This window comes from Pleurodeles waltl, chromosome 3_1 (assembly GCF_031143425.1).
Source record: "Pleurodeles waltl isolate 20211129_DDA chromosome 3_1, aPleWal1.hap1.20221129, whole genome shotgun sequence".
In the NCBI taxonomy this organism is placed as follows: Eukaryota; Metazoa; Chordata; class Amphibia; order Caudata; family Salamandridae; genus Pleurodeles; species Pleurodeles waltl.
The window spans coordinates 1062679125-1062704774 of record NC_090440.1 but is presented as its reverse complement, the minus strand read 5'-3'; positions in this window follow the sequence as shown (position 1 = coordinate 1062704774).

Genomic DNA, 25650 nt, shown 5'->3' with positions numbered 1-25650 from the left:
GCTCAGAGGAGCAAGATGACAATCCTGGGGAGGGTCATTCCACAGACCCATCTGTCAACAAGCCCCCTAGTATAACTGGTAGTGGGAAGGGTTCAAACATAAGGAGGGCTCCCTTCACCCCCTAGAGATCAGGTCACTGGAGTGGCCCCTGTTAAAGATAGGTCTGCCTCCGTAAACTCTCATGTTACCTCTGTTTCAGAGGCTTCACATACTTCTAACCCTGAGGACCAGTCCCTAGATAGGGAACTCAGAAAGCTGGGGTTAGAGGAGGCAAAACTGAAGATAATGCACCAGCAGTTGGCCTTACACAGGGAATCCTTGGCTGTGGAGAAAGAGGGGCATGGTTTGGGGTTAGTTCCCCATGGTGGCAGTAGCAGTTTTGGAAATACAAATGTTAGGGAACCTTCATTTGATTGTAGGAACCTGCACAAAGTCTTCCCTCCTTACAAGGATGGTGATGACATCAACAAGTGGTTTGCTGCACTTGAGAGGGCCTGTAAAGTTCAGAGGGTCCCTCGTGTACAGTGGGCTGCTATCCTTTGATTATTCTTCTCTGGCAAAGGTAGAGATAGACTTCTGATTGTCAGAGAGGATGATGCAGATAACTACCAAATTCTTAAAAATGCACTCTTAGATGGTCTGGGCTTAACCACTGAACAATATAGACTTAAGTTCAGAGAGACCAGAAAGGAGTCATCACAGGACTGGACAGACATTGTAGACTGTTCTGTGAAGGCCTTAAAAGGTTGGTTACATGGCAGTAAGGTGACTTATTATGAAAGCCTTTATAGCCTGATTCTGAGAGAGCATTTTCTGAATAATTGTGTGTCTGACTTGTTGCATCAGTATCTTGTGGACTCAGATCTGACATCTCCCCAAGATTTGGGAAAGAAGGCAGACAAATGGGTCAGAACAAGTGTGAGCATAAAAGCTCATACACGGGGTGACAAGGATGGCAAGAAGAAGGATGGTAAGTCACATGACAAGGGTGGGGACAAAGATAAAAAATAATCATAGTCTTCATTGGGCCCACAAAAATCCTCTGGGGGTGGTGGGTCCAAATCCTCTTCTTACAAAGATAAGAAACCTTGGTGTTATATGTGTAAAGCCAAAGGCCATTGGGCAACTGATCCTCTTTGTCCAAAAAGAAACACCAAACCTCCCACTAGTGCCCCTAGTAATAGCAATGGTGGTGGGAAAAACACTACTAATAGCCAGTCAAAGGGTGTAGCTGGGCTCACAATGTAGCTGGGGTTGGTCTAGTTAGGGAGATCGCTGAGGCAGTTTTAGTCTCTGATGGTGGCATTGACCTAGCCACTTTAGTTGCTTATCCCCTTAATATGGATAAGTGCAAGCAGCTACCCCTGATTAATGGTGTTCAGGTTGAGGCCTGCAGGGACACAGGTGCCAGTGTCACCATGGTGATGGACAAACTGGTTGCCCATGAGCAACACCTACTTGGTCACCAGTACCAAGTGAAAGACACCCATAGCAACACTGTAAGCCACCCCATGGCTGTTGTGAATCTCAACTGGGGGTGGGGGTTACTGGTCCAAAGAAAGTTGTGGTAGCCACTGATTTACCTGTAGAATGTATGCTAGGCAATGATTTGGAGACTTCAGCTTGGGCTGAAGTGGAGTTGAAGGCTCATGCAGCAATGCTGGGCATTCCAGGGCACATCTTTGTCTTACCAGGGCTCATGCCAAGAAGAAAAGAGGACATGGAAATTTGGATCCTGGAACAATGGACCAAGTGCTCCCAAAAACTAGGGGTAGGAAGGGCAAACCCTTGTCCAATACCCCTCCCTCCACAGATGATTCCCCTTTGGAGGAAGAGGAATTCCTTCCCTGTGCAGAACCTACACCAGAGGAGCTGGAAGCTGATACAGCTGAGCTTTTGGGTGCAGGGGGTCTGCCAGGGAAAAGCTGAGTGTGGCACAGCAAACCTGTCCCACATTGGATGGCCTCAGACAGCAGGCTGTCAAGTAGCAAAATGGTGATGTCACTGACACACACAGAGTTTATTGGGAGAATAATCTCCTTTATACTGAAGCAAGGGACCCTAAACCTGGTGCCACCAGGAGATTGGTCATCCCCTTTCAGTACAGGGAATTCCTCCTAACTTTGGCTCATGACATCCCTTTAGCTGGGCATTTAGGCCAGAGTAAAACATGGGACAGACTTGTTCCACATTTTTGCTGACCCATATGTCAGAAGACACAAAGGAGTTTTGTTGCTCCTGTGTCACCTGCCAAGCCAGTGGCAAGTCTGGTGGCACCCCAAAGGCCCCCTTAATGCCATTACCAGTGGTTGGGGTGCCCTTTGTAAGGGTAGGGGTTGATATTTGTTGGTTCCCTTGACCGTCCAACAGCTTCTGGCAATAGGTTTATCCATGTGGTGGTGGACCATGCCACAAGGTACCCAGAAGCTATCCCCTTAAGGACCACTACAGCTCCTGCAGTGGCAAAGGCCCTCCTAGGAACCTTTTCCAGGGTGGGCTTCCCTAAGGAAGTGGTATCAGACAGAGGTAGTAACTCTATGTCTGGATACCTAAAAGCAATGTGGAAGGAGTGTGGTGTTACCTACAAGTTCACCACCCCTTATTATCCACAGACTAATTGACTGGATGAGAGGTTTAATAAAACTCCCAAAGGTATGATTATGGGACTCTCCGAAAAACTCAGAAGCAGATGGGATGTCCTATTACCATGCCTCCTTTTCGCCTACAGGGAGGTACCCCAAAAAGGAGTAGGCTACAGCCCCTTTGAACTCCTCTTTGGTCACCCTGTTAGGGATCCCCTTGCACTTGCTAAGGAGGGTTGGGAACAACCTTTAAAAGCTCCAAAACAAGACATAGTGGACTATGTACTTGGCCTGAGAAGTAGAATGGCTGAATACATGAAAAATGCCAGCAAAAACCTTCAGGCCAGCCAAGAGTTCCAAAAGTAATGGTTTGACGAGAAGGCTGTCCTGACAGAGCACCACCCAGGACAGAAGATGTGGGTATGGGAGCCTGTGGCCCCAAGAGCACTCCAGGACAAATGGAGTGGACCCCATCTAATTGTAGAGAAAAAAGGTGAGGTCACCCATTTGGTAGACCTGGGCACTGTCAGAAGCCCCCTTAGGGTGCTACATGTCAATCGCCTAAAGCCTTACTATGACAGGGCTAACTTAACCCTGCTCATGGCTACAGATGAGGGACAGGAAGAAGAGAGTAATCCTCTCCCTGATCTCTTCTCCACCACTGAAACTGATGGTTTAGTGGAGGGAGTGGTTCTGGCGGATTCGCTTACTGCTGAGCAGGAGGAAGACTGTAAAAATCTAATTGATCAGTTTTCTGAACTCTTCTCACTCACACCTGGTACAACTACTTGGAGTGAACATACAATTGACACTGGAGACAATTTACCCGCCAAAAGCAAATTTACAGGCAGCCTGACCATGTCAGAGATTGCATAAAAGCTGAAGTTCAGAAAATGTTAGACCTTGGAATTCTTGAGCCGTCTGATAGCCCCTGGGCTAGCCTAGTGGTGTTTGTCCCCAAACCTCATAACAAAGAAGGAAAGAGAGAAATGTGGTTTTGTGTGGATGATAGAAATGGGGTCTTTGGTTGGCAGTCAGGTTACCCCCTGTCCAAGCAAGGACCCTCACTCTAGTCAGGGTAAGTCACACACAATCCAGATTATCCTGTACCCACCCTCTGGTAGCTTGGCACTGAGCAGTCAAGCTTAACTTAGAAGGCAATGTGTAAAGTGTGTGTGCAATAAATCATACAATACCACAATATAACACCACAAAAACACCACACAGTGTTTAGAAAAATATATAATATTTATCTGGATAAATGCAGGTCAAAACGATTAAACAAGAAATAAGCAATTGTAGGGATATCACTGAAAGTGATATCAAGTGTCTTTTAAAGTTAAAGTATTACGGTAAAAGCAATAAAAAGTGTCTTAAGTTCTCCTAGAAACAACAAGTGTCTCTTGCAGGGCAAAGTACCTGGTTTGCGTTGAAAAAGCCTCACAAGGGACCGCAGAGGAGGAGATGCGTGGAAAACGGTGAGTTTGTGTCCGTTTCGCCCCTTCGCACACGGACTTGCATGGTTATTTTCCATGCGGGGAAGAAGTTGGGTTGATTTCCGGTGCGCGGACTTGGATCCTCTTCAGGTTGCGGGGTTTTCAGACACCCCGTGGACGATGCGTGGAATCCTGGGCTTGCAGAGCGAAGTCACAGGGGCTGCGTCGATTCCGGTAGACGATATGTGGAATTTTCTTCTGCACGGTAGGCCCTGTGTTTATTCTTCTCAGGAAGATCTGCGTCGATTTTCTGTCGGACTGCGTTGTTCCGGACTCGGGATGCAGTGAATTTTTCACCCCGAGCAGGCTGTGTGTCATTCTTGGCAGTCGGTGTGTTGAATTTTCACCGCACAGGGATTTCAGCTGCAGGACAGAAGTCTTTTTGGTCCTGAGACTTCAGGGAACAGGAGGAAAGCTCTATCCAAGCCCTTGGAGAGCACTTCTGCAGCAAAGCAAGAGAGCAGCAAGACAGCAGGGCAACAGCAAGGCAGCAGTCCTCTTCAGAAAGCAGTCAGGTGAGTCCTTTGGGCAGCCAGGCAGTTCTTCTTGTCAGGGTGCAGGTTCTGGTTCAGGTTTCTTCTCCAGGAAGTGTCTGAGGTGGTAGGGCATAGGCCCTGGGCTATACCCAAATGTGCCTTTGAAGTGGGGGAGATTTCAAAGAGTGGCTTAGGAGCGCACCAGGTCCCCTTTCAGTTCAATCCTGTCTGCCAGGGTCCCAGTAGGGGGTGCGGCAGTCCTTTATGTGAAAGCAGGCCCTCCACCCTCCCAGCCCAGGAAGACCCATTCAAAAGCAGATGTATGCAAGTGAGGTTGAGTATCCTGTTTGGGGTGTGTCTGAGTGAATGCACAAGGAGCTGTCAACTAAACCCAGCCAGACACGGATTGTAAGGCACAGAAAGATTTAAGTGCAGAGAAATGCTCACTTTCTAAAAGTGGCATTTCTGAAACAGTAATATGAAATACAACTTCACCAGTCAGCAGGATTTTGTATAACCATTCTGGCCATACTAAATATGACCTTCCTACTCCTTTCAGATCAGCAGATACCACTCAAACAATGTCTGAGGGCAGCCCCAATGTTAGCCTGTGAAGGGAGTAGGCCTCACAGTAGTGTGAAAACAAATTTAGGAGTTTTACACTACCAGGACATGTAAACTACCCAGGTACATGTCCTGCCTTTTACCTACACAGCACCCTGCTCCAGGGGTTACCTAGGGCACACCTTACGGGTGACTTATATGTAGAAAAAGGGGAGTTTTAGGCTTGGCAAGCACTTTTAAATGCCAAGTCGAATTGGCAGTGAAACTGCACACACAGGCCTTGTAATGGCAGGCCTGAGACAAGGTTAGGGGCTACTGAAGTGGGTGGCACAATCAGTGCTGAAGGCCCGCTAGTAGCTTTTAATCAACAGGCTCTGGGCACATATAGTGCACTCTACTAGGGACTTATAAGTAAATTAAATAGCCCAATTGGGTGTGATCGCAGAGGAGGAGATGTGTGTAAAACAGTAAGTGTGCGTCGGTTTCGCCCATTTGCACACGGACTTATGTCATTATTTTCTATGCGGGGAAGAATTTGCATTGATTTCCGGCGCTCAGACTTGGATCCTCTTCGAAGTCACAGGGGGTGCGTCGATTCTGGTAGGCGATGCGTACAATTTTCTTCTGCGCGGCAGGCGCTGCGTCGATTCCTCTCAGGAAGTCGGATGGTGTCATTCTGAGTCGGCTTGCGCCAATCCAGTAGGGCCGTATGTCAAAGTTCCAGCCATATCGCTGGTGCTGCGTCGATCTTCAGTCGCAAAGTCAGGCTGCATCGTTCCGGACTCAGCTGCAGTGAATTTTTCACTGTGAGCGGGCTGTGTGTCGTTCTTGGCCTAGGGGCTACCTAGGACACACCTTACGGGTGACTTATATGTAGAAAAAGGGGAGTTTTAGGCTTGGCAAGCACTTTTAAATACCAAGTCGAATTGGCAGTGAAACTGCACACACAGGCCTTGCAATAGCAGGCCTGAGACATGGTTAAGGGGCTACTGAAGTGGGTGGCACAATCAGTGCTGCAGACCCACTAGTAGCTTTTAATCAACAGGCTCTGGGCACATATACGGGGTCATTACAACATTGGTGGTAAAAGCCGCTTACCGCCGTGCAGAAGACCGCCAACACACCGCCGAGGCCGTGGAATTCCACCACAGCTATTATGACCCACATCTCGAAATCTGACAAAATTTAGACACCCACACAAGTCCGCCACACCAAAGGTCAGTGATAAACTGGAGAGAAAAAAAACCTCCACCGTCATGCCAACAGAAATACGCCCACGCTCTTACGACCCACAAATCCACGCAGCGGTCTTTCAACCGCGGTATTCCATTGGCGGTACACACCGCCGCGCTCAAAATAAACACACTTCTACAAAACACTGCCACATTGGACAATTCGAAATACACACACCTGATACACATATACACACCACTCCCACACACCCATTACAATATAAACCACACACCCACATCACCCACAAACCCCTACGACCACTATTACAGAGAGAAGGCCAGAGAGAGACACCACCATCCACAAAGTAGCATCCACAGGCACTCAACACCATCACCCACACAACTTCCACGCACAATACACCACACACCACTCCACACTTATCAACACACACACCACCCCACACATCACCCTCACCACCCCATGGCACGGCAAAGACACCCCAGGTTCTCGGAGGAGGAGCTCACGGTCATGGTGGAGGAAATCGTCCGGGTAGAGCCACAGCTATTTGGATCCCAGGTGCAGCACACCTCAATTGCAAGGAAGATGGAGCTATGGCGAGGAATAGTCGACAGGGTCAACGCAGTGGGACAACACCCAAGAAATCGGGACGACATCAGGAAGAGGTGGAACGACCTATGGGGGAAAGTGCGTTCCGTGGTCTCCAGACACCACCAGGCAGTTCAGCGGACTGGCGGCGAACCCCCACCTCCTCACCCACAACTAACAACATGGGAGGAGCAGGTCTTGGCGATTCTGCATCCTGAGGGCCTCGCAGGAGTCGGTGGAGGAATGGACTCTGGTAAGACAAATCTTAACTATTACATCCCCCACCCTACCTGCATGCCATCACATACCCCCACCCTCACCCTCACCCCCATCACTCCAACCCCTCACAAATGTCCCAATATCACAAACCACCCATGCCCACTGCACATACCCATACACCCAGTAAACCATCATCACACAAGCCCCCACACAGGAATGCAAGCACTGGGGTACACGGTCACCCACCCATTGCACACTATGACACACACAGATGCAATAATCATGCTTTTCCAACCCTGCAGGACCACTACCCAATGTCACCAGAAAGGAGGGTCCAGATATCTCCACCCCACCCACAGAAGAGGCCCACAGTGATGACAGCAGCTCTGTCCAACTGGATCTAGCCCGGACCATTGTTGGCCTCGGGACAGTCGGTTCCCCTCACACAGGCACAGGCCACCACAGACCTTCCACCCTCTGGTAACACCAGCACAGCACCCACCCAGCGAGCCCATACCTCCGTCCCCAGGACACGTCAATCAGCTGTGTGTCCACCACTACAGGGAACCCAGGATAACCCACCACACCAACAACAACAGGGACCTGGGGGCAGTGGCAGTGGGCACACAGTCCAGGGGACGGAGGCCCAGGAACACAGGGGAACTGTGAGGGCTGCTGTGTAACAGGGGGCGGACAGGCCAAGGGAACCCACTTTCCACGAGGCCCTCTCCTCCATCATGGGAGCATACTACCACTCCCAGGAGACAATGGCAACGGTCCTGGCCAAGTTTCAGGAGACCCAGCGCATGCAGGAGGAACAGTATTTGGGGTTCAGGGAGGAACTCAGAGCCGTCAGCTCCGCCCTGGGCACCATCGTAGGGGTGCTGAAGGAAATACTCAACACCAGGAGGGACACTGTGGCACTCCAAGGGGCCCCTGACACTAGCATGGACGATGAACTGCCCACCACCTCTGCCGGATCTGGAGTCTGTCTGTGATTTTGAAATAGTGTATTTGCAATTAAAGTGACAAAATTTCCAGGAAATAGTAATGTCAACATACCTATGTCACACAGCTCTAGTCCATGAGGAATCTAAGCAGATGACACATGCTGGGACCCACACCTGTAAAACCGTAAGGGAAAGAGACAACTCAGTGACCATACACTGGGTGAAATCGACAGACAGGAGAGAGGTAGAAAAGTACTTGTAGTAGGCAGGAATGTATTCTCACCTGTGTTTCACTGGAAATATTGCTGGATGACTGAGTCCCTGTTGTCAATGTCTTCTTCCTCTGCTTCCTCCTCATCACTGTCCACAGGCTCCACAGCTGCAACAACACCGCCATCTGGACCATCCACCTGCAGAAAAGGCACCTGTCGTCACAAAGCCAAGTTATGAAGCATACAGCAGGCCACGATGATCTGGCATACCTTCTTTGGTGAGTAGAATAGGGATCCACCTGTCATATGGAGGCACCTAAACCTGGCCTTCATGAGGCCGAAGGTGCGTTCGATCACCCTCCTAGTCCGCCCATGGGCCTCATTGTAGCGTTCCTCTGCCCTGGTCCTGGGATTCCTCACTGGGGTCAGTAGCAGTGACAGGTTGGGGTAACCAGAGTCACCTAATAGCCACACCCGGTGCCTCTGTAGTTGACCCATCACTTAAGGGATGCTGCTATTCCGCATGATGTAGGCGTCATGCACTGAGCCAGGGAACATGGCATTCACATGGGAGATGTACTGATCTGCCAAACATACCATCTGTACATTCATGGAATGCTAACTCTTCCGGTTCCTGTACACCTGTTCACTCCTGTGGGGGGGGACCAAAGCCACATGGGTCCCATCAATGGCACCTATGATGTTGGGGATATGTCCAAGGGCATAGAAGTCACCTTTCACTGTACGCAAGTCCTCCACCTGAGGGAAAACGATGTAGCTCTGCATGTGTTTCAGCAGGGCAGACAACACTCTGGACAATACGTTGGAAAACATAGGCTGGGACATGCCTTATGCCATGGCCACAGTTGTTTGAAAAGACCCACTTGCGAGGAAATGGAGCACTGATAGCACCTGCACTTGAGGGGGGATTCCTGTGGGATGGCGGATTGCTGACATCAGGTCTGGCTCCACCTGGGTACACAGTTCCTGGATTGTGGCACGGTCAAACCTGTAGGTGATGATCAAATTTCTTTCCTCCATTGTCGACAGGTCCACCAGCGGTCGGTACACCGGAGGATTCCGCCATCTCCTCACATGTCCCAGCGGACGGTGCCTAGGAAGGACAACAGCGAGCAGAGCGTCAAACAACTCAGAGGTATGTGCCCACAGTCTACACAGAACACGATTCATACACAAAATCTAGCCTGTATGTGTGTTGAGAGTAGGCCTAGGTATGTGTGACGCAGTTGGTAATTAGGCCATGTGGGACCCTGAAATGGCGGCTGCCTGACCTCTAAAACGGGACAATGGGATGTGAGGTAACCTCGCTGGCGTTGTACACCGTTGAGGTAGGCGGTCGAAGACCGCAGCGCAATGCTGCATTGGTTAACATTGGATCCCTATGGGTCCCAGGAGCCAATGATGATGTACGCTGGCGGTGATGGTACGCACCGGCGCGGACGTGACCGCCATTTTCTAGCTGTTGAATCACTCGATACCTGATCTTCGACAGGAGAGGACCTACACTGCAAGTGCTGCTGTGACCTCGGTCTGGAAGAGACAATGGCTTGTGCGTCTGGGGAAAGGGCCCCTGCCTTCACATCGGAAGAGTTGGAGAAGCTCGTTGACGGGGTCCTCCCCCAGTACACGCTACTCTACGGTCCTCCAGACCAACAGGTAAGTACACAGCGAGCACGCTGTATGGGCTATGCCTGTGTGGAGAGGGCTGGTTGTAAGAAGGAAGGGGGCAGAGTACTGCGTGCATGAAAGACGGTGGGTGCATGTGCCACATGGCAAGGGTAGGGATGGGGGCCACTCACTTTGACGGTGCAGCTGTTAATGACTTCTCTTCTTCCCCTGTACATTTCATGTAGGTCAGCACCCACCATAAGAAGGATATTTGGCGTGCCATCGCCAAGGACGTCCGGACCCTGGGGGTCCACCACAGACGGAGCACCCACTGCCGGAAGAGATGGGAGGACATTCGCCGCTGGAGCAAGAAGACGGCGGAGGCTCAGCTGGGGATGGCCTCTCAACGTGGGAGCGGTGCCCGTCGAACCATGACCCCCCTGATGTTCCGGATCCTGGCGGTGGCCTACCCTGAGTTGGATGGGCGCTTGAGGGCATCACAGCAGACACAAGGGGGTGAGTACACTCTCATTCTGCTGACTTTGCACGCAGTGGAGGGGTCTGGGTGGGGGAGGAGGGCTGTGGGTTTCCCTAGGCCAGGGCGAGTTCTGTAGACTAGGCCCCTTCATAAGGCATGGCCCTGTGGCCCCCCACCCCACCTCTGTAGAGTGCCAAGTACAGCTATTCATGCACCTGTGTAATCTACGTGTGCAGATGTCGTCCACAGCCTTGTAGGCCATTTCCCAGGAATTGCACTGTAGAGCCCAACAGCGCAACGTAGTGCAGAGGGCTGCTGTGTCTGTCTTGTCCGCCAACGGTAGCGGTAATCCATGCACTCAACCTGTCTTTCTTCCCTTCCCCCCCCTTTTTTTGCGGTCTCCCTGTTCTTGTGTGCATTAGCATCATCAGGTGGAGGTGCAGTGGCACTGGAGCACGAGGGAGCTGCATCCCACATGGGCATGGAGGCCCACACTACGGACTCTGAATACACCAGTGGGAAGGAGGGCGAGGGGAGCACCACGGTGGTCACAGGATCTGCAACCAGCGACACAGACTCGTCCTCCGATGGGAGCTCCCTTGTGGTGGCGGCAACATCTGTGCCCCCCACTTCAACAGGTACAGCTGCCACCCCCCCCTACCAGCACCGCCCTCCCAGCAGCCCCTCAGCCTTCGCCCCGTGCCCGCTCACCCAGGAGGGTGGGCATCACCTTCGCCCCAGGCACCTCAGCCCCGGCCCCTGTCACCTCTGCTGCCCTCAGTGAGGAGGCCATTGACCTCCTCAGGTCCCTCACTGTTGGGCAGTCTACCATTTTGAATGCCATCCAGGGTGTAGAAAGGGAGTTGCAACACACAAATGCATTCCTGGAGGGCATTCATTCTGGTCAGGCTGCCCTTCATCGAACCGTTCAAACTCTGACCTCAGCACTGATGGCAGCCATTGTCCCTGTGTCTAGCCTCCCCCTCCAACTTCCTCCACCCAGACCCAATCCCCTGTACCTCTGCCTATCCCAAGCACACCATCAGACCAGCCTGCACACACCTCACCACACAAGGGAAGCTCAGGCAAACATAAGCACCACACATCCCACATGCACTCATGCAAGCATCACACACATACAGACACACCAACATCCACTGCCTCCACTGTGTTCCCCTCCTCGTCGTCTCCCTCCTCCCTCCCAGTCTTGTCTACACTCATACCTGCATGCACTATCACTACAGCCACTACGTCCCGCACCAGCACACCCACCACCACACCCCGCTCACGTGCACTCACCACCCCCACTACCATTCGCACGTCCCCTGTGTCCTCTCCCAGTGTGTCTGTGACGCCCCCTCCGAAGATACACAAATGCAGGCACACACCCACCCAACTGCCATCCACCTCACGACAGCCTCCCAAATCCACAAAAGTTACACCTCCTACAACCACCACCTCTTCCTCCACTCCCAAACCCCCTCCAGCTACCCGTCCCAGTGTCTCCAAACAACTTTTCATGTCCACCCTTAACCTATTTCCCACCACCCCCGTCCAACTCAGAGGTCTGTGGAGTGCACCGGCCACCAGGCCAGTCAGTGTATCACAGAGCCAGAGCACAGCCAGTACCCCCCCGTGAAGCACCAGAAGTTGGCCAGTGCCCGGCGGGAGAGGGGGAAGACTCCAGCCACCCAAGCCGCTCACAGGGGTCCCGGGGGGAGTGTGGACCCAGCTGTGACTCCTCCCAAGGTGGGGAAGGGGCAGAAGAAACCCGCAAAGTCTGGGAGGACCAGCACGGCGGAGAAGACCACCATCATCCCCGCTGGCCAGGGGGCCCCTGCCAGCCCCATCGTCGCTGTCCAGGAGGACCCTGCCAGCCACAGTCCAGCTGCCCAGGAGGGCCCCACCAACCACAGCCCAGCTGCCCAGGAGGGCCCCGCTAGCCACAGCCCAGCTGCCCAGGAGGGCCCCGCCAGCCACAGCCCAGCTGCCCAGGAGGGCCCCGCCAGCCACAGCCCACCTGGGCAATGAAGGACCGCCAGCCCCAGCCCAGCTGGGCAATCAAGGACCGCCAAATCAAAGACCGCTGAACAGGGCAAGCACTGCTGAACAGGGCAAGGACCGCCAACTCAAGCGCCGCTGAACAGGGCAAGGACCGCCAACTTAAGCGCCGCTGAACAGGGCAAGGACCGCCAGCTCAAGCGCTGCTGAATAGGGCAAGGACCGCCAAGTCAAGCACCGCTGAACAGGGCAAGGACCGCCAAGTCAAGCACCGCTGAACAGGGCAAGCACCGCTGAACAGGGCAAGGACCGCCAAGTCAAGCACCGCTGAACAGGGCAAGCACCGCTGAACAGGGCAAGGACCGCCAAGTCAAGCACTGCTGAACAGGGCAAGGACCACTGAACAGGGCAAGGACTGCCAAGTCAAGCACCGCTGAACAGGGCATGGATCGCCAAGTCAAGCACCGCTGAACAGGGCAAGCACCGCTGAACAGGGCAAGGACCGCTGAACAGGGCAAGGACCGCCAACTCAAGCGCCGCTGAACAGGGCAAGGACCGCCAACTCAAGCACCGCTAGCCCATGAGCGGCAGGGGCAGTGACGCAACAGGGACCGTCACGGGGTGAGTGATGCACTCTGGGCACCAGTCCCCCTCCAGAACCAGTGGAGACATGCATCCACTCCGTCTGTCCTGCACAGGATGAAGCACTCTGGGCACCAGTCCCCCTCTAGAACCAGTGGACACATGCATCCACTCCGTCTGTCCTGCACAGGATGAAGCACTCTGGGCACCTGTCACCCTCCAGAACCAGTGGAGACATGCATCCACTCCATCTGTCCTGCACAGGATGAAGCACTCTGGGCACCTGTCCCCCTCCAGAACCAGTAGAGACATGCATCCACTCCGTCTGTCCTGCACAGGATGAAGCACTCTGGGCACCAGTCCCCCTCCAGAACCAGTGGAGACATGCATTCACTCCGTCTGTCCTGCACAGGATGAAGCACTCTAGGCACCAGTCCCCCTCTAGAACCAGTAGAGACTGTTATCTACTTGAGAGACTGTGGCTTTGCACTCCCCAGGATGGTACAGTGGGCAAACCACCCACTGTAGAGACTTGAGAGACAGTGGCTTTGCACTCCCCAGGATAATTCAATGGGCGTGGATCTGGCGTTGTGCACTCATCTGGCTGAGGTATCCCTCCTTCCCTTCCCCCTGAGGTGCCTGTTGTGTTTCTATCTGATGCCCCTGCAGTGTTCTCTCCGTCATATTCGGGTATCTTGTGTGGCCCATGCATTTTGGGCCCAGTGGTCCACGGACTATGAATGGTGCATTACCTGGACTACTATTCGTGGTGTATATTTTGTTAATAGTGTATATATGCACATTTTTGCTTACTCTATTTTGACATATTACAATGGTTACACTCATTTCCTTTTGTCTTTGCATTCTTCCGGGGGGGTTGGGGTGTGTTACTGTAATGTTTGGATATGCATTGGTGTGTGTGTTGTAGTGGGTGAGGGTGGGGGTAGGGGTTGGGGTGTTGCGTGTGTGTGTCCCTGTTTTTTGCCTCCCCTATGTCGTAGGTGCAGTACTCACCGTGGTCTTCGCCGCCGGCGTTGGTGCTCCTGGTACAGGAGCAGGAAGACTAGCGCAGGAAGAATATGGAGTTCCGGCTCCATGGTGCCGTTGTTCCTCGTGGAGTGTGTAGAGGTGAGTGTTTTCCCTTCGAAATGCCTGTTTCCGCCGTGTTTTTATCCGCGGTGAATCCGCCCCGGAAAAGGTGGCGGATTGGCCTGTCATAATAGTGTGGGCGGTACATTGTCTCCCGCCTGTCTGTTGGCGGTGACCTCTGCTCTGTTTGTCTGTACCGCCGTGGCCGTCGGAGTGTTAAAGTGGCTGTCTTTGTTGGCGGTTTCCGCCACGGTCGTAATTCCAACATTTTTACCGCCGGCCTGTTGCCGGTCTTACCGCCTCTTTAACACCGTCCGCCAGGGTTGTAATGACCACCATAGTGTACTCTACTAGGGACTTATAAGTAAATTAAATAGCCCAATTGGGTGTGATCCAATGTTACCATGCTTAAAGGGAGAGAGCATATGCACTTTATCACTGGGTAGCAGTGGTGAAGTGTGCAGAGTCTAAAAACCAGAAAAAACAGTTTCTCAAAAGTAGAGGGAGGCAGGAAAAAAGTTAGAGGTGACTGCCCTAAGGCTGTCAGGTCTAACAGTGGACTATAGGGGTCCCAATACAGTAACCAAAGCAGATGCTCACCCTATAGCCAGGGAAGATGAGCTAATAGATACACTGACATTTGCCAAGTATCTAAGCACTTTTGACTTGACTGCAGGGTATTGGCAGATCAAAATGTCAGAAGATGCTAAAGCAAAAACTGAATTTTCTACCATAGGAGGGCATTATCACTTCACAGTGATGCCCTTTGGTTTGAAAATTGCACCTCCCACTTTTCAGAGGCTGATGAATACAGTCCTCCAAGGTTTGGAAACTTTTAGTGCAGCATATTTGGACAATATTGCTGTCTTTAGCTCCCCCTGGGATGATCGCCTGGTCCACCTCGGGAAAGTTTTGGCGGCCCTTCAAAAGGTTGGCCTAACTATCAAGTCTTCAAAGTGCCAGATGCGGCAGGGGAAAGTGGTTTATTTGGGCCACCTGGTCGTTGGGGAACAGATTGCATTACTTCAGGGGAAGATTCAGACCATTATGGACTGGCTCCCCCTGCAACTCAGACCCAGGTCAGAGCCTTCTTAGGTCTCACTGGGTATTACAGGAGGTTCATTAAGAACTATGGCTCCATTGCCGCACCTCTTAATGACTTCACCAGTAAAAAAATTCCTAAAAAGGTATTGTGGACAGCAAGCTGCCAGATAGCTTTTGAGGAGCTTAAGCAGGCAATGTGCTCTGCACCTGTCTAAAAGAGCCCAAACTACTCCAAAAAATTAATTTTTCAAACAGATGCTTCAGAATTAGGGGTAGGGGCTGTACTATCACAACTGAACCCAGAGGGCCAGGATCAACCTGTTGCTTTCATTAGCAGGAGGTTGACCCCTAGAGAAAAGCATTAGTATGTCATAGAGTGGGAGGCCTTTGCTGTGGTCTGGGCACTAAAGAAGCTGAGACCCTACTTGTTTGGGACTCACTTCATTGTTCAGACAGACCACAAATCTCTATTATGGCTTAAACAAATGAAAGGTGAAACCCCCAAATTGTTAAGGTGGTCCATTCCCCTACAGGGGATGGACTATGCAGTGCAACAAAGACCTGGGAGTACCCACTCCAATGTTGATGGACTCTCCAGATATTTCCACTTAGACAATGAAGACTCATGTGGGCAAGGTTACCCTTATTGTCCCTCATTTGGGGGGGTTGTGTAGGAAAGTACCATCTTCCTTGGCATGTTACCCCCATTTTTACCTGTATGTCAGTATATTTTGCCTGTCTCTCTGGGATCCTGCTGGTTAGGACCCCAGTGCTCATAGTTTATGGCCGAATGTGTGTGTCTGTATAGTGCTTAACTGTGTCACTGAGGCTCTGCTAGCCATAACCTCAGTGCTTATGCTCTCTATGCTTTTAAATTTGTCACTGTAGGCTAGTGACTTCATTTACCAATTTCAATTGGCACACTGGACCCACCTTACAAGCCCCTATTATATGGTACCTAGGTTCCCAGGGCATTGGAGTTCCAGGAGATCCATGTGGACTGCAGCATTTCTTTTGCCACCGTTAGTGAGCTCAGCCAAACCCTTGCACAGACATGCCATTGCAGCCTGCGTGAAATAACGCACACGTTATTTCACAGCCATTTTCACTGCACTTAAGTAACTTATAAGTCACCTATATGTCTAATCTTCACTTGCTGAAGGTTAGGTGCAAAGTTACTAAGTGTGAGGGCACCCTTGCACTAGCAAAGGTGCCCCCACATAGCTCAGTGCCATTTTCCCAGACTTTGTGAGTGTGGGGACACAATTACACGTGTGCACTGCATAAAGGTCAATACCTGTATGTAGCTTTACAATGGTAACTCCGAATAGGGCCATTTAACATGTCTAAGATCATGGAATTGTCCCCCCATTCCAAATATGGTATTGGGGAGCAAATTCCATGCATCCTGGGGGCTCCACCATGGACCTCCAGTACTGCCAAACCAGCTCTCTGAGGCTTACACTGCAGCTACAGCTGCTGCCACCTCACAGACAGGGTTCTGCCTTTCTGGGATCTGGGCAGCCCAGTCACAGGAAGGCAGAACAAAGCAGTTCCTCTGAGAGCAGGGTGTTACACCCTCTCTCTTTGGAAATAGGTGTTATAGGCTGGGGAGGGGTAGCCTCCCCCAGCCTCTGGAAATGCTTTGAAGGGCACACATGGTGTCCTCCTTGCATAAGCCAGTCTATACTGGTTCAGGGACCTTCTCCCCTGCTCTGGCATGAAACTGGACAAAGGAAAGGGGAGTGACCACTTCCCTGTCCATCACCACCCCAGGGGTGGTGCCCAGAGTTCCTCCAGTGTGTCCTAAACTTCAGCCATCAGCCATCTTGCTTTGCAAGGTGTGGGGGCACTCTGGAGGGCTTTGAGTGGCCAATGCTAGCAGGTGACATCAGAGACCCCTCCTGATAGGCCCATACCTGATAAGGTAGTCAATCCCCCTCTCAGGGTTATTTAGGGTCTCTCCTGTGGGTTCTCTTCAGATTCTGCTTGCAAGTTTCCTTCAGGACTCCTCTGCAACAACTTCAGCATGCTCTAACCTCGAATCAACCGCAGCCTGTTCCAAGAAACGCTGTGACTGCAACAAAGTATCCACAAGAGATACTTTTCTTCTGCAACCTCAGCTCCAACTGCAACAGTTTCCACGGTGTGCACGCTCTGGGGACTTCATGTCTACATCCTGCATCAGAATGTCCAAAGAAATCTCCCGTGGAGTGAGGGAGTCACTCCCCTGCTCCAAGCAGACACCTTCCAAGACGACGACCAGTAACCTTGGTCTCCTTTCACAGTGATGAGCGTGCTCCTAAGGGCACAGAGAATAGACATCATTGACATAGACTGTCCTGAGGTCCTGCTGATGCAATTTGGAGGAGGTAAGACCTTGCCTTCCCCGAGAGCAACGGTACCCTTGTGTTCTGTGGCTGCTTTTCTTCTTGAGGCCTCTGTGCACTATTTGCTAAATTTCTTCATGCACCGCTTGGCCCAGGTCCCCAGCACTCCATTCTGTGATGCTCAACTCACTGAGTTGTTCACCGGCGGCGTGGAACCTTCTTTTGTTGTGCTGCTTCAACTGCATTTTGCACCTCCTTTGTCCCAGGATCCTGTGACCTCTGGGGGTGCTGGCTGGCATCCTGAGGGCTCTCTAAAGTACTTCCTCCTCACACAGAGTTGAGGCCCCCAGGTCCCTCCTGCGTCCATCCAGTGCCATTTTGATGCAAAATGCACTTTTGTCGTAGCCAAGGCTTGTTGGTGACTTCCAACACTAAATCACATCTGCAATGATCTTCACACCGTGGGACATCTTTTGCATTATGCAGCAACCTGCTGGTATCTTCCTAGGGTGCATTCCTGCAGTCTTTGACTACCTGGGGATTCTTCTTTTGCACCCTCTTCTGGGTTGGCAGGGGCTCCTCTCCTTCCTGGAACTTCTTTCGACCACTAGACTTGGTCCCCTTCCTTTTCAAGTCTTCAAGTCCAGAAATCCAGCAGTTCTTCTTTGCAAACTTGGTTGGCTGCTGCAAAATCCCAATCATGAGGTATTGTGTGTCCTAAGGAAACTTGCATTACTTTACTCCTGCTTTTCTGGGCTCTGGGGTGGGGTAATTTACTTACCTTTACTGTAGTATTACTCTCCCAGTGATTCTGCACACACTACACTTGTCTAGGGGGGAATTTGTGATTCCATTTTCTAAGTATATGGCTTGTGTTGCACCTAGACCTATTTTCTCCAATTACAATCTATAGCATTTTCTATTGTTTGCATTGTTCTATGACTATTTACTTGTCTAAATTTGCTGTCTAGTGTATATATTGTATATAATACTTACCTCCAGAAGGAGTATTGTCTCTAAGATATTTTTGGTATTGTGTCACCCAAATAAAAAGCTTTATTTTTGGTAACACTGAATATTGTCTTTAATTTTGTATAAGGACTGTGTAACTATAAGTGGTATTGCAGGAGCTTTGCATGTCTCCTAGTTCAACCTAAGATGCTCTGCTATAGCTACCTCTATCGGCCTAAGATGCTAGAACACTACTACTTCACTAATAAGGGATACCTGGACCTGGCATAAGGTGTAAGCACCCAATGTACCCACTACAAACCAGGCCAGCCTCCTACACCAAGGGCAGGGTACAGAGTATGGTTAAAGTAGGACATATAGTAAAGTGTTTTATATGTCCTGACAGTGAAATATTGCTAAATTTGTTTTTCACTGTTGCAAAGCCTGTCCCTCTCACAGGTTGACATAGGGTCTACCTTTAAATATGATTAAAGTGTAGTTTCCCTTGGGGAGCGGATGAACATGTGGAGTGTGGGGTCTCTGAGCTCAAACTTTAAAAATACATCTTTTAGTAAAGTTGATTTTGAGATTGTGTCTTTGAAAATGCCACTTTTTGAAAGTGCACATTTTCTTGCTTATACCATGTCTGTGACTCTGCCTGTTTGTGGATTACCTGCCTGGGTCAGGGCTGGTTGGGCTGGTTGCAGCTCACACTAGACAGAGAGACACAAAGGGAGCTGGTTCCCTGTCTGGGTCAGTTTGACAGTTGAGCTCGTTGCAGCTCACACTAGACAGTGACACACAGGGAGCGGGCATGTAGTCTGCATTTACTCAAAAGCCATCTGTGCTAGGAGGGAGGGGAGGAGTGGTCACTCACACCTGAAAGGACTGTGCCTGCCCTCACACATTGCAGTCTCCAACCCCCTGGTGAGTGTCTGGGTCCTGGCCTGGGCAAGGCAGGATTTCACATTCAAGACTTTGCTTTGAAGAAGGCCTACTTCAAAGGAGAAATTTGGTATAAGAAGGACACCCAAAACCACAGATTTTAGAACACTTATGGAAACCAAGAGGAACCTCTGCCTGGAGAAGAGCTGAGGAAAAATAGCTGCCCTGCCTGTGACTGTGCTTTGTGGAGCTATCCTGCAGTTGCTGCTTCTGCCGGAGTAAGAGGGCAAAGACTGGACTTTGTGTGCCTTCCATCTTGTGAAGATCTACAAGGGCTTGATTTAGAGCTTGCCTCCTGTTGTTTGAAGTCTCAGGTACAGCAAAGACTTCTCTCTGCCAGCACCTGGCGTCTCTGGAGAGACTCCTACTATGCCCTGTGCTGCCCATCCAGTTCCTGAGACACTAAAAGGAGAAGATGGCAGCCTAAGAGTAAGAAATCGACGCACAGAACGCCGTGCAGGGAAAAGATCGACGTGACTCTGATCTGCAGCTGAAAAATCGATGTGCTGCCATCTTTGTGGCTGAAAATCGACACTCGCCTGCAACGAGACCGAAGAATCGATGCACGGAGCTGGAGAAACAACACGCAGCATCGCTGACAGAGGCTGGTTAGAGAGCAAACCGCGCTGCGTGGTTTTCAGATCATTGTCCGGCTGGATTTCCGACTCAAGCACCGCTGGACGTGTAAAAACAAAGCAAGGCCTGCCCGGACCCAAAAGTGCTGACCGGATCAATGGATCGAAGAGAAGAAACGACTCGCCCCGACCCGACGAAAGGAGAAATGGTGCAAGGTCTCACTTGTGAGTGAAATCGACGCGTCACAAGCCCTTTTTGACGCACACTCGCCCTTGCCGGGTTATTTTTGACGCACCCAAGGTCCATTTTCATACTAACAATGTTAGTGTGTGTTTAAAACAACATGAAGAATCTTTTTGCTTTTTAATTGATAACTTGACTTGTGTATTGAGGATTTTTGTCGTTTTGGTATTGTTTTGTTTAGATAAATAGTCTCTATTTTTCTAAACCTGTGTTCTGCCATTTTGTAATGTTTTCATTAAGTTACTGTGTGTGTTGGTCCAAATACTTTATACCTAGCACTCTGAAGTTAGGCCTACTGTTCGTGCTAAGCTACCAAGAGGGTAAGCAGGTGTTATCTGAGGGTGATTCTCTGTTACCCTGACTAGAGTGAGGGTCCTTGCGTGGACAGGGGGTAACCTGACTGCCAACCAAAGACCTAGGGCCATATTTATACTCTGTTTGCGCCGGATTTGCGTCGTTTTTTTTTTACACAAATTCGACGCAAAACGAACTCCATATTTATACTTTGCCGTTAGACGCATCTAGCGCCAAAGTTCATGGAGTTTGCGTCATTTTTTAGCGTGGACACCTACCTTGCGTTAATGATATGCAAGGTAGGCGTTCCCGTCTAAAAAATGACTCCCAGGCCTGTGCGCCTTATTTACACTCCCGTGCAAAAATGACGCACAGGAGTGGGCGGGTCCAAAAAAATGACGTCTAGCTGCGTTAGCGTCATTTTTTAACGCCTGCTCAGGGCAGGCGTTAAGGGACCTGTGGGCTCGGAAGGAGCCCAGAGGTGCCCTCCCATGCCCCCAGGGACACCCCCTGCCACCCTTGCCCACCCCAGGAGGACGCCCAAGGATGGAGGGACCCACCCCTGGGACATTAAGGTAAGTGTGGTAAGTATTATTATTATTTTTTTTGTGGCATAGGGGGGCCTGATTTGTGTCCCCCTACATGCCACTATGCCCAATGACCATCCCCAGGGGACAAAAGTCCCCTGGGCATGGCCATTGGGCAAGGGGGCATGACTCCTGTCTTTGCTAAGACAGAAGTCATGTTAATGGCGTCTGGGCGTCAAAAATAAATGGCGCAAATCGGGTTGAGGCGATAATTTTGCCTCAGCCTGACTTGCCCCATTTTTTTACGCCCAAGCTCCATTTTCCCCTACGCCGGCGCTGCCTGGTGTGTGTCATTTTTTTTGACGCACACCACTCCGCAGCGCCGGCTAACGCCGGCTAACGCCGGCTAACGTCATTGAATAAATACGGCGCCCTCATGGCGCTTCAGAATATGCGTTAAATATTTTGACGCACAACTGCGTTGGCGCAGTTGTGCATCGAAAAGTATAAATATGGCCCCGAATTTCTAACATTGGTGATCAGCGGTTGGGATTGGACTTGTATTTGTACTTGACATACAGTAATTAAGTGTACACTACTGTTTGAGTTCAGACCACTGCGTGACCACAGAGTACTTGTCTTGTGATTTTTTTTTTTCTCTTTGGGACTTCTTTTTGTTCTACTTCTTGCTGATCCCTGGATTGATTTTTTTGTTTGAAACTTCATTTGGGAAGTTGTTTTTCTGCCTTTGGAACTTTGCACTTGTTGTCATCATGTCTCAATCTAGAGATGCATCAGCTGGAGTTGCCTTTGACATAGAGAAAGTGGAGAGCTACACAGTAGCTCAGTTGAAGCAATTCTGCAAGGATTTTGCCTGTCCCATTAAGAGCTCAATCAAGAAGGAGGAGCTCCAAAAGGTGCTGAGGGCCTGGGTGACAGCCAAACAAGCTGATGGGCACACAGATGTTGAGCAAGTCACTCACAATGATGTAGTAGGTGGGCCTGGTCTATCTAGGGAGAGAGTCTCTAAGGAGGTAGCAGTGTGTCCTCCAAGGGTCTGACAGCTGAAGGGTTGCAGGACAGAAAGGCAGAAAGAGAGTACCAATTGGAGCTGAAGAAGCTCAGTCTAGAGATGGAAGAGAGAAGAATAGTCATTGAGGAAAGGAAGCTACTGCTGGCTCATGAGCTTAGCTTGAAAGAGTTATATCATAGGAGCCAGTCCAGTAGAGATGTTGGCAGCAACACTACAGTGCAGCCTGAAAGAAGGGTACACAATCCAAAAGACCTAGTGAAAGATTACAAGAGGGAGGATGACATATACTTGTGGTTCAAGGGATATGAGTCTGCTCTCCACATGAATCTGGTCCCTGAAGCTCATTGAGGAGCGGGTCTGTGGAAGCACCTTGAGGTTGAGGTAGAGGGGAGGGATACACTGACAGCCTTAGAGGATGCTCAGAATCTCACCTACACCATCATGAAGGATGCCCTACTCACAAAGTATGGTCTCACCCCTGAGCAGTATAAGGATAAGTTTAGGTCCTACAAGAAGGAATCTCAAACATGGCTGGAATTTGTTGATTCTTATTGCAGGTCACTGGTTGGCTGGGTGAAGGGCAGTAAGGTAACTACGTATGAGGGGCTTTACAATCATATTGCTTGGGAGCACTTGTACAGTTTATGTTTTCCAGAGCTGCACCGCACCTGATTGACAGCAAGCGGACTGACCCCAGGAAGCTTGCACGGGAAGCAGACTGCTGGGAGAGCACAATGGTCCAAAAGAGGTATGGAGGAGACCACGCCAAGGTGGGCAGGGTCCCTCTCAGAAGAAAGGCAGGGTAAGGGTAAACAGGGGGAGTTCTCTAAAGGGCCCCAAACTGATTCCCAGAATAAGGATTTTCAACCCCCCAGTGAGAAGAAGCCATGGTTCTCCAAAGGGAAGCCAGTGGCAGGTGGTCCCCCACATAATTGCTATGCATGTGACCAGGTGTGTCATGTGAGGGGGGACCCCAAATGCCCAAAAAGTACATTGGCACCCACTGGTGCACTGTCCCAGGATTTGGCCAGTGTAGCGCTTGGGGAGGAGTTGGTTCCAGGTGGGTGGGAACCAGCTGAGATGACCCTTGTCTCACTAGGGGACAGTGAGATGGTCCAGAGAACCCTTGTGCCTGAGAACACTAAGAAGTACAGGCAGTGGGTGACCATTAATTGACAGAGGGTGGAGGCTGTGAGAGTTACAGGAGCCACTGTGACTACAGTGAGGAGTCACCTGGTGTCTGAAGAGCAGGTTGATCCCCTGGTACTTCACCAAGTAGTTGCAGTGGACAAGAGGCGCAGGTTCCCTTTGAATGGGTTGGGTCTCAGGTTCCTTGAAGGTAGCTGTGAGTCCAACCATGCCTGTTGATTGTTTGCTGGGCAATGACCTGGAGGATTCCCCTTAGAAGGAGGTGGAACACAGGTCTCACTTGAAGATGTTGGGTCTGCCTGGGTGGGTATGCGTATCCACCCGATCAATGGCATCCCATTAGGGTGGACAAGAGCCCCTGGAGCCCGAAACAGTGGCCCAGGGGACCGCCAAGAAGAGGAAGGGCAGGGAGCATGGTAAACCAGCCCCAGAAGTTCCCACGGTCCGGGAGGAGGTGGAGCCTGAGGGTGATGCCCCGGAGCCTACAGGGAAACAGGTGGCTGAAGTGGGGGAGGTCCCTGAGCTGTCGCAGTGGCAGCAGGAAGGGGGGCCACCAGGGAGGCATTCTGTGATGCACAGAAAACTTGCCCTACTCTAGAGAGACTGCGGCAGCAGGCTGCAGCCCAGGCGGCTTGAGAGGAGCCCAGTACTCACTTGAACTCTGGGGAGGACGGCCTCCTCTATAGTGAGCCTAGGGTCCCTGAGCTTGGGTCAGCTCGTATGCTGGTGGCACCCCAGTGCTTCAGGGACTTCCTACTGGGGTTGGCTCATGATGTGCCTTTGGCAGGGCATCTGGGGCAGGACAAGACCTATAAGAGGCTTGCCTCCCACTTCTGTTGGCCCCAGATGCACAAGCATTCTGCTGCCCACTGTAGGTCTTGCCCAACTTGCCAGGCAAGTGGCAAGAGTGACGGGAAATGTAACCTTTACCTGTGGTTAGTACTCCCTTTGAGAGAGTAGGTATTGACATTGTGATGCCGCTGGACCCCAAGACAGTCTTGGGCAACAGGTTCATCTTGGTCTTGGTGGACCATGCCACCCGTACCCGGAAGTCATTCCTCTGTGGTCAGTCACTTCCCCTGTGGTAGGTCGTGAATTGATGGGGGTTTTTACCCGCATGGAGTTCCCCGAGGAAGTGGTATCTGATAGGGGTACTAACTTCATATCCACGTATAAGAAGTCTCTGTGGAAAGTGTGAGGGGTGACCTACCAGTTCACCACACCTTACCACCCCAAATTAATGGTCTGGTTGAGAGATTCAACTGCACTTTGAAAGGCATGATTTAGGGCCTGTCAGAGCCCTTGAGGTGGAAGTGGGACGTTCTCTTGCCATGCCTTTTGTTTACTTACAGGGAGGTGCCTCAAAAGGGACTTGGGTTTAGTCCCTTTGAGCTCATCTATGGCCATCCTGTGAGGGGACCCTTGAGTCTGGCGAAGGAGGCTTTGGAGAAAGCTCCTAGTAAACCCCCATGGGATGTATTTAGCTACATGCTGGCTTTGAGAAACCAGAATGCATGCGTCAGAAGTCTTGCCCAGGAGAACCTAGAAGCAAGCCAGGAGTATATGAAATGGTGGTACTACCGGAAAGCCACTCTGGTTGAGTTTCAACCTGGTCAGAATGTGTGGGTGATGGTGCCAGTGGAGCGTAGGGTGCTCCAGGGTAGGTGGACTTGGTCATTTGAGGTGGTGGAGTGCAAGAGTGAAGTCACCTACCTGGTGGACTTACAGTCTCCAAGGAACCCTTTAAGGGTCCTGCATGTCAACTGCATCAAACCTCACTTTGAGGAGACTGAATTGTCCATGCTCCTTGCGACAGATGATGGGGTGGAGGAGGAGAGTGAGCCTCTTCCTGTCCTCCTGTCTGCAGGAGAAAAAGATGGGTCGGTGGAGGGAGTGATCCTCTCCCCCCGACTGAGGAGTAGCGGGGTGACTGTCGCCATGTGCTGGGACAGTTTGCCTCACTGTTTTCCCTGATCCCAGGAGTCACACACTTGTGCACACATGATGTGGACACTGGGGACAGTACACCTAATAAAACAAAAAGTTTACATGGTGACTGACAGGGTCAGGACATGCATTAAGGATGATGTATCCAAAATGCTTACCCTAGGGGTTAATGAGCACTCCAGCAGTCATTGGGCCAGCCCAGTGGTATTGGTCCCAAAGGCTTCTGCACCTGGTGCAGCTCCAGAACTCAGGTTCTATGTAGACTGGGGGGGACTCAATGCGGTCAGCAAGACTGACGCACACCTCATCGCCCGAGATGATGAGCTCATTGACCGGTTAGGAGCTGCCAAGTTCAGTACGTATGACTTAACATCTGGGTACTGGCAGATTGGCTTAACTGAGGGAACCAAGGAGAGGTCAGCATTCTCTACTCCAGATTGACAATTTCAATTCAAAGTCATGCCATTTGGGATGAAGAATGCCCCTGCCACCTTTCAGAGGTTGGTCAACCAGGTGTTGGCTGGACAGAATGAGTTCAGTGCCGCCTACCTGGT